Raw genomic sequence first — 13,357 nt, 5'->3', positions numbered from 1 at the left:
TGAGTTCACTTCTCACAGTCTCTTTTCCCATCCATAAAATGAGGTTAATAGGAGTGCCTAAAGCAAAGGTTGTTTTAGGATTAAATTAGTAAATAGATGTAATATGCTTAAAACCACAGCTAGCACACAATGAATGCTGCCTTTGTGTTCAGGACCATTGTGATTGTTGTTACTATTGACACAAGCAGTCTCCTTAGGTCAGACCTTTGCAAAGATATCATAGGCCTAGCACCAAGGTTTTCATGGAAGCGTAGTGACTTTCACAGGATATGCTGTTGATGAATAGAGCAAGGTCAAGTTTTACCACGACCTTTACTGTAGCAAGTCAGCTAAGGATCCACTAACTGCAGACTCAAATTGTCAGCATGTGTGTCGCCCAAATCAAAGGGGACCCAAAACGGTAACCCAAACCCCAGGTATCTCTGCATACATAATTTTCCCTTCATTAATTTGTTTAGTCAACAAACTTTTGCCAGCTTCCTAATGTGTCAGACCCTAGTCTGGCTCCATGAGAAATCAAAAAATTAATCAAGCTTCAAAGACCAGTTGAGATCAGAATAAAGGTGATCTATCTATCCATCCATCTACCCATCTATCCATCCATCCATCTGTCTGTCCATCTGTCTGTCCGTCAGTCTACCCATCCATCCATCCATCCATCCATCCATTGAAACATTGACTAACTTCCATCATACCCAGCCCATCAGGATATTTGCTGCCCTGACTCAATGGGATGATTTTAGGAGTGTTAGGAAAATGCTCAAGACTTTCCTCTTCCAAATCCTCACTTACCCCCGATTGGCATTCGAAGTTTTACTATTAAATCTTTATTCCTTAGACTTAAAAGTACCTCCTGGTAGGGACAAAATGTTGAGCCATTATAAGTCATTTACACCTTAGAGTTTAAAACCAGACCCAAGGGCAGACGTTGATGGAAATTGGAGGAGCCAAGAGAAGAGTCCCCTGCCCACTCAGGGAGAGGATTGGGAGAGAAGGGCTGGAGCCTCAGGACCAGCCTCTGTACCCCTTCATTTTCCCTGGCTCTGTAGGTGCCTGTGGCTCTGACTCTGAGAGGCAGGAGGGGAAGGTATAGTGCTAGCCAGGCTCCCTGCTACTCATACGTGCTGGAGTCCAATAACTATTTGATGAACGAAGAACAAATCAATACCTTTCTATTTAGATTTCGTCACATCATGTTTCTGTGACTTTGCCCTCTGGTCCAGGAAACACTGTTTCATCCAAGAGGAGCCTTGGACCAGGGTCACAGGGCAGGGAATTTTCATACTTCAGCCCAGAATGACTTGTTCCAAAGAAAATCAAGACTAATAAAGATTTCACAAAATATCTACAAAACAGAACGTTATGTCCATTTCATTCACTGTCATAGTATAATATCCCTAAAAACTATCATAATATTTTAAAGAAATTTGGAGTTTACATTTTCTCTCTGTGGGGTTTCCTAATAATACAAAACGAATGCCAAGAAATCAAAGCCAGTTGTAAACTAAATGTAATGAACTTGTAGCCAAATCATCTCAAAGACAAAGTTTTAAAAAATAATTTCTAAAAAGTGCCCAGCATAAAATTATAGATAATATGGGCATATTTTACTATTATGCTAGTACCCCTATATATTCCAATATTCTTAAAATGTTGTTCAGCAAAGGCAATGATTCTATCTCCAAGTTAGTTCATTCCTTTAACAGTTTCATTTCAGCCTGTGTAACTTCTTTAGGTGGAGTGGAGGATCTAACGAAAAGGTCTATTTCGTTGTCAGGTAAAATTCTGCGTGGTTTTACGTAACTTTCCTGGCATAGATAGTGAAATAGTATATCTGGTGGGAAACCTCTAAGGATAGAGGATCTGGGCCTGTAAATGACCTGAACCAAAGTTGTTTTTGTTTGTGACTGTTCACTTCCAAAAAAAGACCAAAAAAGCTATGCAGATGTGGGTTATGTCAATCCTCCATCAATAACATTTAACAGATGCTTCCGAATGCCTGCTCCAAGCTCCTGACACTACTGGATGGGCTGTCTTTCTGTCCTTCACCGTCCCATTGCCAGGGACACGGGGGCCAGGCTTCTGGTCCATGCCCAGGGCATTTGTCCACACCAGATTCTTTCGCTGCATCTTTTTTTTTAAATACCAACCAGAGCCCGGCAGATTGATGCACGCTGTGGAAGACACGCAGAAGCCCAAGTGAGTCCCTGGCCCTGGAGCATGTGCGGTGGGCTCAGTGAGGAAGGGGCGGAATGCTTGTCATGTTAAATCTGTGTCTCTCAGCACACTTCTGAATTCCAGAATCGCCCACAACGATTTTCAAAATTGAAAAGGAACTGGGATTTGTGCCTTGAGAGGGTCCCCAAACCTTGGAGCCACTCAGGGTGCTGGCTTTCGGCTACACATTCCCACCAAGAGATTTCATTCTTGCAGTCTTCAAGGCCAAACATCTCTTAATCACCGAATCATTCCTCAAAGGGCTGGAGGCATTCCCAGCCCTGACCAGTTCCCTCAGCCACCCTCAGGTGCTGCCTTCACTTCCAGCAGAACTCTCCCTAGCCCTCCTGGACATCGCTGTCAAGCAAGTGTCTTGACCTTCCAAGAAAGTCACCTTCTTCCGTCAGCACTGGTTTCACAGTATGCCATGTCTCTTATCTCCAACTGGTAGCAAATTGTCCCTCTTTCCACACTGTGCTCCTTGACCCATCCAGCTCCACATTCCACCAACAGACCATCCGAATCACCCACAGCTGCAGTTGGAGAAAAAAGCAAACAAACAAAAGCAGTTGCTCGTTGATCAGAATCAACCAGCATGCATCTAGGGCCCACAGCAGCCTAAAGCCTGAGAAGCTGAGTTACTCAATAGCAGAAAAGCCCAAAGCAGTGTGAGGACAACCGCCAGGTGGTGGCTCAGAGGAGGACACAGTCGCTGTGGGCAGGTGGGCAGGGCGCAGGAGGGAATGAGCTGTGGATTTTTAGTAATCTACAACAATCAGGCAGTTCCAGGACACAGGGAAGTGAGTGTGAACAGCCAATGGACCCGGAGCCGAGAGCCTGGGCAGGCGTAGGCTGGACTATGGACGCCCTGCAACCTGTGAATGTCTGCTCTGGCCAAGCCACCTCCTCTCATGCTAGCTAACCAAGTGGCACGTGTGCCCACGCAGGCCGTTCTAAGGAACACTGTAATTGTCTAGACAATTTTCTCTCAAATACTCCGTCCTGGAAGCGTCCGGTCGGCAGAAGAGGGAAGGCAGGAGGGTAGCAGCGTCCCGGCTGAGTCCTCTTGCACATGGGAGCTGGAGTCCAGCCAGGCTCCACAGCGGCTCCGGCTGGCAAGGGACCTGAACAGGAAGATGGGACTTGAGGTTTTCTGCATGTGAGTTTGGGGTGAAACTGTGGATGTGGGGTGGGCAGGGCTGGGGTTGACAGTCATCTGTTTTGGAAGCCCTGAGGCCCCGCCGGTTAGATGTGCATGCGGCCAGGGGTCCGAGCATTCTCCAGGTGAAGGGACCGTGCTGGCCCCTGCAGGAAAGGAAGCTGCAGGCTGGTCTGGGCGGCCTCCAGAGGACCCCACGCAGCTGGCATGAGGGCAGCCAGGCTCCTAATGAGCCAGGAAGAACAATAATCCGGTTCCTGAGTGTTTGGGCAGAACTCTTTTCATCGCTTACCAGGCCTGTTTGGAGCACGGACTGAATCTGTTCAGTGTTTTGAGGCCACGGGTCAGCTCGGAGAGCTTGGCGCCACTGCCCCTTTCTGTCTGCTGGGACTCCCTCGTTTTTCTGCAAAGAGGGCCAGTCAGACTGTTCCGAGTTTCCAGACTTGGAAACATTCTCCTCCTCCCTAAATACACCCCTGCCCTCCAACACAGACACATATTGGGATGGCAGAAGAGGGGGGGAAAGTGATAGCTCTCTCTCAATAAGGGTAAAAAAAATGGTGCTGAAGAGGAGAAATGCCATACAATTTGAGACGTGAGTTAATCCTTTAGTTACCTGGGGCCCCACATCCCCAACAGCTGCCACGGCTTCCCAGGATGGGCAGGAGGGACCCAGGCAAAATAGAAAAGGAACCGAGATTAGTGTCCTGAGACGGTCCCTAAACCTTGGAGTGCTGTCCTCACTGGCTTTAACTGGGTGCTGGCTTTAATTCCTGCAGTGTTCAAGGCCAAACATCTCTTGATCACTGGGTTTCATTTTTGAAGTCTTGGGAAACCAGAGGACAGCTCATCATTGTGTGCGTCCAGGGGCTGGGTCCAGGTCTGCTGTGAAAAGATGCTGTCGTCTGAGCTCAGCGTTCATGCCTGTGTCTCAGTCACTCACTGGAGTTGGGGACGGGCTTATCTGTTAGGACGATAAAACTTCCGTAGCATACGCCTTGCATTTGCTGGTATCTTTCCCAAACGGCTTGTTGGTTTTTACATATATTATCTCAGCATCTTCTAGATGTCTCTGCAGAGGAGCTATTCCTATGTAGACAGTCATTCCTATGTAGACAGTGAGTAATAGGCTGAGCAGCTTGCCCAAGATTAGTCAGACTTGAAGCCAGCGCCAGCCCCCATCCTTATCTGGCTCCAATCTGATTTGCATATCTCAAGCTTACTGTGTTTTATTTACCCATCTGTATAATGGGTTCGATGCTTCTTAAGACACCTACAGAAAAATCTATAAAAAGGAAGACACATAGATTATTCCTTTGGTGCTATGAAAATGTCACTATTAAATATTTCCTGTTTTCCAGTTAGTTTTTTTTTAGATAAAGATCAATAAAATAGAATATGTCCATTATTGTTTTTTAAAAAATCATTCTGTTGCCTATATATCGGAAAAGATCTTGCATTACACAGAATAAGAAGTCTAAAAGTCTGTTTTCAAGGCTAGTACCGATGTGTTTTTAAAATGCAGGTGGCCAGCCTTGCCAGTTCAGGAATGATTCTTGGCGTTTTCAAACTCAAACGTTCCTCCTTCCAGCTGACCTGTGGATTCTTACTCACACCATTTGCAGGACAAGTGGCTGCCAGGGCCAAGGACTTTTCACTGGGTGACCAACAGCAACATCGTGTGTGGAATTTTCTACTCCGGGCCATTTGCTGAGAGGGCTCCTGGGCCTAAGCTGCTACCACCTCCTTTATCTCTCCCTGTTGGGTGACTCTGCAAAAAGAAAGACAGGAGAAGCTGAGGCTCATTCACTCACTTTGTCCACTTCATTCCCAAGAGAAGTGTCGAGGGGACCTGCCAGGGTTAGGGGAAGCTCTGAGCTGAGCCCCTTGTGCAAAGAGGCGAGCCACTCGGAGGCAGCTGTTCCCCTCTAGGCCTGGAAGTGCACATGCTCGTCTACAGCTTTCCTGGAAGAAGAAAGAAACAAAAACTGAGATTTAGAACACCAGGTCTGTTTCCACTGGCGGCCACTCTTGGGCACTGGAGACCAGCAAGAGCTTTGTTTTTAAAAGGCTCTTCCATGGCAGATATTCGCAGAGGCATCAGGGCTACACTTAAATGAAGGTAAAGTAAACATATGAAACCATATTTTCGATTCTACAGAACACTGCAAGAGTGTCTCTGTTCCTTCCAACATCCTAACTCGATGCACTCATTGTTTTAAGGGGGGAAAATCCCAATGTCCGGTTCCCAGCATGTCCATAACAGGCAGGGCCAGCTTCATGGACACATGACCTGTGCAGTTACAGGGAGCCCCATGCTCAGAAGGGCTTGCACTTGGCTTGATGTTCTGCAGACGCCATCTTGACATTCTTAATTTCTGAACAAGGGGTTCTGTATTTTCATTTTGCACCGGGTTCTGCAAATTATCTAGCAAGTCCTGAGAGCAGCCAAAGGTAACCTACAAGGCCTGGTACTCTTCAGAGCAAATGCGCAACCTGGCCACTGTGTGTATGTCTAAAGGCTAAGCCACACCTGCCATGCACTACTTTATCTGCAAGGCCTTTGCTTACACAAGGATTTCTGCAATCTGAAATCTCATACCTGACCCAATTAATTCTAAATGTCTTTATATCAAAGTATCACAGGCTTTTCTGGAAGACTGACCCAATCATATTCTCACCACTGTGAGTGTATGCTTTGGGGCCTGGACCAGGAGGAGATTTGTTCTCAAAGGTCATCCATGGGCCGAGGGCGGTGGCTCACGCCTATAACCCCAGCACTTCAGGAGTCCGAGGCAGGCGGATCACGAGATCAGGAGTTCAAGACCAGCCTGACCAACATGGTGAAACCTGGTCTCTACTAAAAATACAAAAATTAGCCAGGCATGGTAGCAGGCGCCTTTAATCCCAGCTACTCAGGAGGCTGAGGCAGGAGAATCACTTGAACCTGGGAGGCGGAGGTTGCAGTGAGCTGAGTTCGCGCCACTGCACTCCGGCCCAGGTGACAAAGTGAGACTCTGACTCAAAAAAAAAAAAAAAAAAAAAAAAAAAAGAAGTCATCCATTAAAATATAAATGCCTGTGGGGTAACTTCTTGGCCAAGATTAACGATGAGGGAGGCTCAGTGCCCACAGTGGGCTGGGGTCCCAGGAAGAGGACCCAGGTTGTAAGAACAGGCTTCCATGGGGCTCTGGGAAGGTAAGAGCCAGAAGGCAGCAAGATAAATAAAGAACCCCCCCCCACCAACCACTTTTTCTAGATGGCAGAAGGCAAGGGTGCAGGGCCACATGAGGGAAGGTAAGATTGTAGCTGGAGAAGAGGATCTCAAGCACAGGGAGTGGGAGAGCCTAGCCTTATGGGTAGGTGAGACAATATTCCAGGGACAGGCCAGGGACAACTGTCTCCATCTCAGGAGATCCCAAAGAGAGCCTGCCCTCGGCAGGCAGGCCCAGCAGAACAGACATCTGAACTATGACTCTCTGTTAAACCGTTTTGGACTCTTTAAAGCTACTAATAGGACCTTTAAAAGTTACATCAGGCCAGGTATGGTGGTGGCTCATGCCTGTAATTCCAGCACTTTGGGAGGCCGAGGAGGGCAGATCCTTTGAAGTCAGGAGTTTGAGACCAGCCTAGACGGGGTGAAACCCCGTCTCTTAAAAATACAAAAATTAGCTGGGTGTGGTGGCGTGCGCTTGTAATCCCACTGCGCTCCAGCCTGGGTGACAGAGCAAGACTCTGTCTCAAAAAAATAAAATAAAATAATAAAAGTTAAATCAATGAAGCCAGTGGGGCTGAGTGCAGTGGCTCACACCTGTAGTTCCAGCTACTCGGAAGGCTGAGGTGGGAGGATCACTTGAGCTCAGGAGGTCGAGGCTGCAGGGAGCCATGATTGCACCACTGCACTCCAGCCTGGTCAACAGAGTGAAAAATAATTTTTAATGAAATAAATAAGCCAGTGGTTCTCAAACCTGGCTGCACATCAGAATCACCTGGTGGGGGAGAGGAGCTCAAAAATTCCCATGCATGGACCCCACCCCAGTCAGTGAATCAGAATCTCTGGAGGTAGCCAGGGCATCCAGATCTTTTTAAAGCTCTCCAAGGGCTGCGGCTACAGCAGGAGGGTGGAGAGCCACTGATCCAGTTGACTTCTCCAGGAGGAACAGACCTTCTGTGTGTCCTCATGTCCTTCCATCCCAGCTTTGACTCCACGGCCCGCCATGATGTTCACACCTTTGTGTGCAGGCATATTTCCCTTGGCTGTCTGCCTTCATCATTTTCCCCTAGGAAAATCCCCACCAGGTCCAGTCCAGCCCTTTGTCCACTTGGGACCCTCGCAGTGCAGCTGCTGGTGCTGGGAAAGGCTGTCCGGTGCGATAGTCTATGGTACCCGCAGGACCACTTGCCCCACCTGCACCCGGCACTGACCAGCCCTTGACCCCTTGACTTGGTCCAGGCCTGCTGTCATTCTCCTGGATGACCGTGGTCTCCTCTGTGCTTAAGCCTCCCGCACCTCCTCCCCCATCTCCTGTCTCAAGACGTCATGTTGCTTCTTATTTCCCTGAGAAACTTGGAGCAAACTCAGAACATGTGTTAGTGCCCACTGACATCTCCCCCAGCCTCCTGCTCCCGCCTCCCCTCCCGGTCTGGAGTAAGCTGTCTGCATGCTGGTCAGAGCTGGTCTCTCCATGTGTGCACAGGATCCCTGCTGCCCCTACAGATGTTTCCCTCCTCGTTGGACCATTTCCTCAGGCATGCAAACATGCTTCCATTTCTCTCATCTTCAAAACAACAGCAAAACAAGAGTCCTCTCTTGCCTACACATCCCACTGGCAGAGGTTTCTAACTCTTTTGGTTTTGTTTTTTGTTATCGGTATTGTTCTGGGTGGTGGCATGGGGACTGCCTGGGATCCGTTTGGCAATCTGCTGAAGCTGATGTATTCTTCTCAGCACAATACTTTTAACTGTGTAATATAACACATAACATGCAGGATTATAAAGGAAGTGAATTATAGTAAAACATAGTTATCAAAATATTTTAGTGCAATTCTGTTCCTAGTAATGGAAGACCTTCCTTATTAATGCATTACATTATGAGGTCTAACAAGCATCTTATAAGTACCATTTGAAATTGTTACAGTGGTAAACGTTCTTTGCAGGTATCTGCAACGCCTGTAATGCGATACAAAATATCATGGTCTCTATTGCTGATTAAGGCACAGGCACTGGTCATATTGCTGTAGGTGGCTGCCTCCATTCAGGATTGAAGGAAATGCTAATTGTCAGTGAGAGGTAGATGAAATAGAAGATGTCACTTTTTTTCCTAGCTCAGTTGACAGATATCCTGAGGTCTGTGGGCCCTGGACCCCGTCCTAAAACTGTTGCCTCATTTCCTGATTCCCCTGGAGGGTCCAAGTTCTTGAAAGAATTCTCTGGGCTCATTCTCTCCTGTCCCTGTGTCCCTATTCTCTCTTGAACCCACGCCAATCAACTCCGCCGAAACTGAGCTTATCAAGGTCTCCAGTTTCCTTCATGTCGCTAATCCAGCGATCACTTCTCAGTGCTCAGATGACTTGATTTATCAGATTACTTGACTTGACACAGTAGATTGCTCTCTCCAACATGGAACTCTGTCCTCCCTCACCAGTCTCCTCTGGGTTGACTCTTCACTATCGGCCACTCCTATTGCCCATGGCTGGCTCCTCTTCCTCCCTCTATCCTCATCCCTCCCTTGATGTTGGAGGGTTCCTAGAATCAGCCCTGGAGCCCCTGCTCTTCTCTAGCTAACGCTCCCTCCTAAGAGACTCCATCTCATATTTTAATCCCATCTCCATGTGGTAGAGACACAAACAGACTTCTCCAGTCCAGTCCCTCCCTGAACCCTGCACTTACGTATGCAACCGTGGTTATCTCCAGCTGGGTAGGCACAGACATCTCAAACTGAACAAGTCCAAAAGAAAATTCCTCTCTTCTGCCCTTCATCCTCTGTGTCAGTCAGAGCTCTCCAGAGAAACAGAGCCAATCGGACGTGCATTTGTATAGAAAGAGATCTATTTATTCTAAGGAATTGGCTTGCATGATTCTCAAGGCTGGCAAGTCCAAAATCTGCAGGGTGGGTCAGGTACAGTGGCTCACACCTGTAATTCCAACAGCCTTGGGAGGCCAAGGTTGGAGGATTGCTTAAGCCCAGGAGTTCAAGACCAGGCTGGACAACATAGTGAGACCTCCATCTCTACAAAACATTTTTAGAAATTAGCCAAGTGTGATGGCACATGCCTGTAGTCCCAGCTACTCAGGAAGCTGAGGTGGGAGGATCACTTGAACCTGAGAGATCAAGACCAGCCCGGGCAATATAGCAAGAGCCCATCTATAAAATAAAATTCTGCAGGGTGGGCTAGCAGTTTGGAGACCCAGGATCATTGACACTGCAGTTTCAGTTGGAAGGCAGCCTGCTATAGAGCTGAGAAGGGCTGATGTTGGAAATAAAGGTCAAACACAGTCTGCTGGAGAGAGTTTCTTGCTCAGGGGAGGCTGCATGTTATGGACTAAACATTTGCATTCTCCCAAAATTCCTATGTTGGAGCCCTAAGCCCTGATGTGATAGTATTTGGAGACAGGACCTTTGGGAGGTCATTAGGGTTCGATGAGGTCATGAGGGTGGGTGCCCTCACAATGAGATTCATGCTCTAAAAAGAAGGGAAAGAGAGAAAGGTTTCTCTTTGCCTGCGTGCAAAGAAGAGGTCAGGTGAATTTCCACCAGGAACCAAAGCAGCCAGAACCTTGGTCTTGGAATTTCCAGCCTCCGGAATTGTGAGAAAATTAATTTCTGTGGCTTAATCCAGCAAGTGTGTGGTATTTTGTTGTGGCAGCCTGAGCTGATGGAGACACCAGTTTTTTTTTTTTTTGTTCAAGTCTGGCCTTCACCTGACTGGGTGTGGCCCACCCACATTATGGAGGGCAATCTGCTTTCAATGTTAACCTTGTCCAAGGATGGACTTCACAGAAACATGAAGAATAGTGTTCAATCATATATCTGGGCACCCCACGGCCCAGCCAAGTTGACACATAAAATTGATCATCACATCCTCCAAACCCAGATCTCCAACCCTCTTCAAGCTCTCAATAAGTGGCAACTCCATTCCTCCAGTTGCCCAAGACAATAACCTTAGGCACCTGTGTCTCACACCCCACAGCTAAACCATCAGCACATCCTGCTAGCCTCACCTGAATATAGAAACTGACCTCTTCCTGGCACCCGCATTTATCACCAGCACCTTGGTTCGGCCTCCTAGCACCTCTTACCTGAAAGATGACAAGAACCTCCTGTTTGGTCTCCCTAATTCAGCCCAGATGGAACCTTGGACAAGTTATGTAACCTTTCGACACCTCAGTTTCCCTATCTGTAAATAAGGATGGCAACATGCAAGTTGAGATGTGTTTAAGAGTTCATTAAATGCCCATAGAAGTACTTAGCACATGTTTGGCATATCACAAACACTCTGGAACTTTAACTATGACTGTTTTTACTCTTATCATTAACAACTAACAGCTTTGGAGCACCTGGGCTTCAAAGGCTAAATTTACAGAGAACGAGTTTTAAGCCTCATGTTTAATAGTATTTTCCTTACCATTAGAAAATCTTAGCCTTATGTTTTCATTTGACACCACATTTCCACCACTGCAATTTATCCCCAGTTCAATTCTCAAGTAAATAATTTTCAGAGGCTTACAAAATTCACAGAATAGTTGTCTTATTCATGAAGGTTTTCAGCCAGGTGTGACAATGTCCTGTTTGTTTGGGGTTTGCTTTGTTTTTCTATTTTGGTGTAAGTCCTGACTAAAGGGAGAGCCCAGTGGGCTCTGCTGGATTTCCAAGGTAAAGCTTCAGCAGGCTTCTGAGTCACCTTATTCAAATCTGGACTCTGCCCCAAATTTGGGGCTTTTATGGTCTATGAAACCAAGACATGTTGACTTAAGAAAACCAGACACCCAGCCTGAAAAGGTCAGTCACCAATTTGGGTACACCCCAGCCAATTGCACACAAGCTGGAGACATAAGCCCCCCCAAACTCTCTGTGAGCTAAGTGAATTCACACACTTTTTAAGCCGGGAGAAGCTGAGTCATTTGATTACTATATGGGTTACTTACTATAGATTGTGTTTGCACTTGAATTTCCAAATTTGCAGGGGACTTTCCAGATTCTTCTTTCTCCATGTCCTCTACCTTTTCCTTAGATTTTGTCCTCCACACTTTGGGACATGAAGCTAACCATGGCTTTGTTTTTTGTTTTTTGTTTTTGTAGAGACAGGGTCTCACTATGTTGCTCAGGAATGGCCTCGAACTCCCGGAATCATGCAATCCTCCCACGTTGGCCTTCCAAATGTTGAGATTACAGGTGTGAGCCACTGCACCTGGCCCGTTTTTATCAATGACAAATGTGAAGCCACCAGATCACACTCAATGCCTGTCCTGGAAGGGGACCCAGTTCTTATAATCACAGATGAGGTTTTTTTGTTTGTTTGCCTTTTGAAATACTATGTTGCTCTGTCACTCAGGCTGGAGTGCAGTGGCACAATCTCTGCTTATTGCAATCTATGCCTCCCAGGCTCAAGCCATCCTCCCACCTCAGCCTCCAAAGTAGCTGGGATTATAGGCTTCAGCCACCATGCCCAGCTAATTTTTTTTTAATTTTTAATGGAGACAGGGTTTCACCAGGTTGATCAGGCTGGTCTTGAACTCCTGAGCTCAAGTGATCCTCCCACCTCAGCCTCCCAGAGTGCTGGGATTATAGGCGTGTGCCATGGGGCCTGGCCGAGCGTTTTCTCTAATTCCCCGTGCCACCATTCAGCTACTCGCTGTGTTTGTTTCCTGGGGCTGCCATAACAAAGCACCACAACCTGGGAGGCCTGAAACAACAGAAATTTATTCTCTCATGATTCTGAAGGCTGGAAGCTTGAAACTAAGGTGTGGGCAGGCTGGTTCCTTCCAGGGCTGTGAGGGAGCATCTGTCCTGGGCCTCCTGCTGGGCCTCTGCGGGTTGCTGGCGATCCTCCACATTCCTTGGCTTGGTAACTTCTCGCTCCACTCTCTGTCTCCGTCTGCACATGTTCTTTCTATTTCCGTCTTCATATGCTCATCCTCTTATAAGGACATCAGCCCTATTGGTTTAGGGGCCACTCTATTTTAGTATGATCTCATCTTAACTAATTGCACCTGCAATGACCCTATTTCCAAATAAGGTCACATTCTGAGGCACTGGGAGTGGGGAGGACTTCAACATATCTCCTTTGGGGAACAAGGTCAATCTATCACATCCCCTAAAGTGTTCCCACAGAACACTTAACCATAAGTCATCCAATAATCAGTTAAGACTTTAGGAAATGTTTCTATGTCCACCTGGAGTTTGGGGGGTATTGTTTTTTGTTTTTTGTGTTTTTTTGTTTTGTTTTACTTTTCTAGTATTTTTTTTTTATCTCAGATGGCAAGTTTTTAATTACCTGCACCTTGAAAAATGAAAAAAAAAAACAAAAAACCAGCAACATAACAAACCTGCCTGACTGTCTTGTCGGGAAAAATCGCTCTGAAAAGGCACCCATGTATTTAAGTAAACGAAACTCAATCATTTCATTTTTAAATGTTGATCTACTGCACTTTAAATGAATTCTAATGAAATTTGGTGAGTTGAAATGCGAGAGATAATGCCTCCGGAAAGGGTTTTAATTTTTGTGGTCATGGTGACTTAAGTTTGTAGTTTTCGGTAAATCAATAGGCCATTCAATCTGACTGAGTTGAAAATAGCCTCTGTGAGCGTTTAATTGCATAGCGTTTAACTGCATACCATGGTTTTCATTTGTATTAACATAAACTTTTCTTCGAATCAGTTGTTATAAGAAAAAATAGATTTTTATTTCTTCATCCAAAAGAGAGGGGAGGAATTCATGGAACGTGTCATTTCCATATAATTTTGAATAAGATATTTCACATT

The 13,357-nt window shown here is 46.4% G+C and overlaps 1 protein-coding gene and 1 long non-coding RNA gene across 3 annotated transcripts in view; one reads left to right on the top strand and one right to left on the bottom strand.

The window, feature by feature from the left end:
• Window positions 1-13,357, bottom strand: part of LOC129022314 (uncharacterized) — a 67,266-nt gene that overhangs the window by 14,932 nt on the left and 38,977 nt on the right. The window lies entirely within an intron of this gene.
• CLDN14 (claudin 14) overlaps window positions 1-13,357 on the top strand; it is an 87,386-nt gene that overhangs the window by 65,164 nt on the left and 8,865 nt on the right. The window contains exons 1-2 of one of the 2 annotated variants that reach the window (XM_054468406.2): window positions 3,313-3,376; window positions 5,002-5,498. The exons of the other annotated variant lie outside the window; for it this stretch is intronic. The gene's annotated coding sequence lies outside the window, so the exon portion shown is untranslated. Of the gene's footprint in view, window positions 1-3,312; window positions 3,377-5,001; window positions 5,499-13,357 lie in introns of those variants that run through there. 2 annotated transcript variants of the gene reach the window in all.

This window comes from Pongo pygmaeus, chromosome 22 (assembly GCF_028885625.2).
Source record: "Pongo pygmaeus isolate AG05252 chromosome 22, NHGRI_mPonPyg2-v2.0_pri, whole genome shotgun sequence".
NCBI classification, from domain to species: Eukaryota; Metazoa; Chordata; class Mammalia; order Primates; family Hominidae; genus Pongo; species Pongo pygmaeus.
This window is presented reverse-complemented; position numbering and strand designations above follow the sequence as displayed.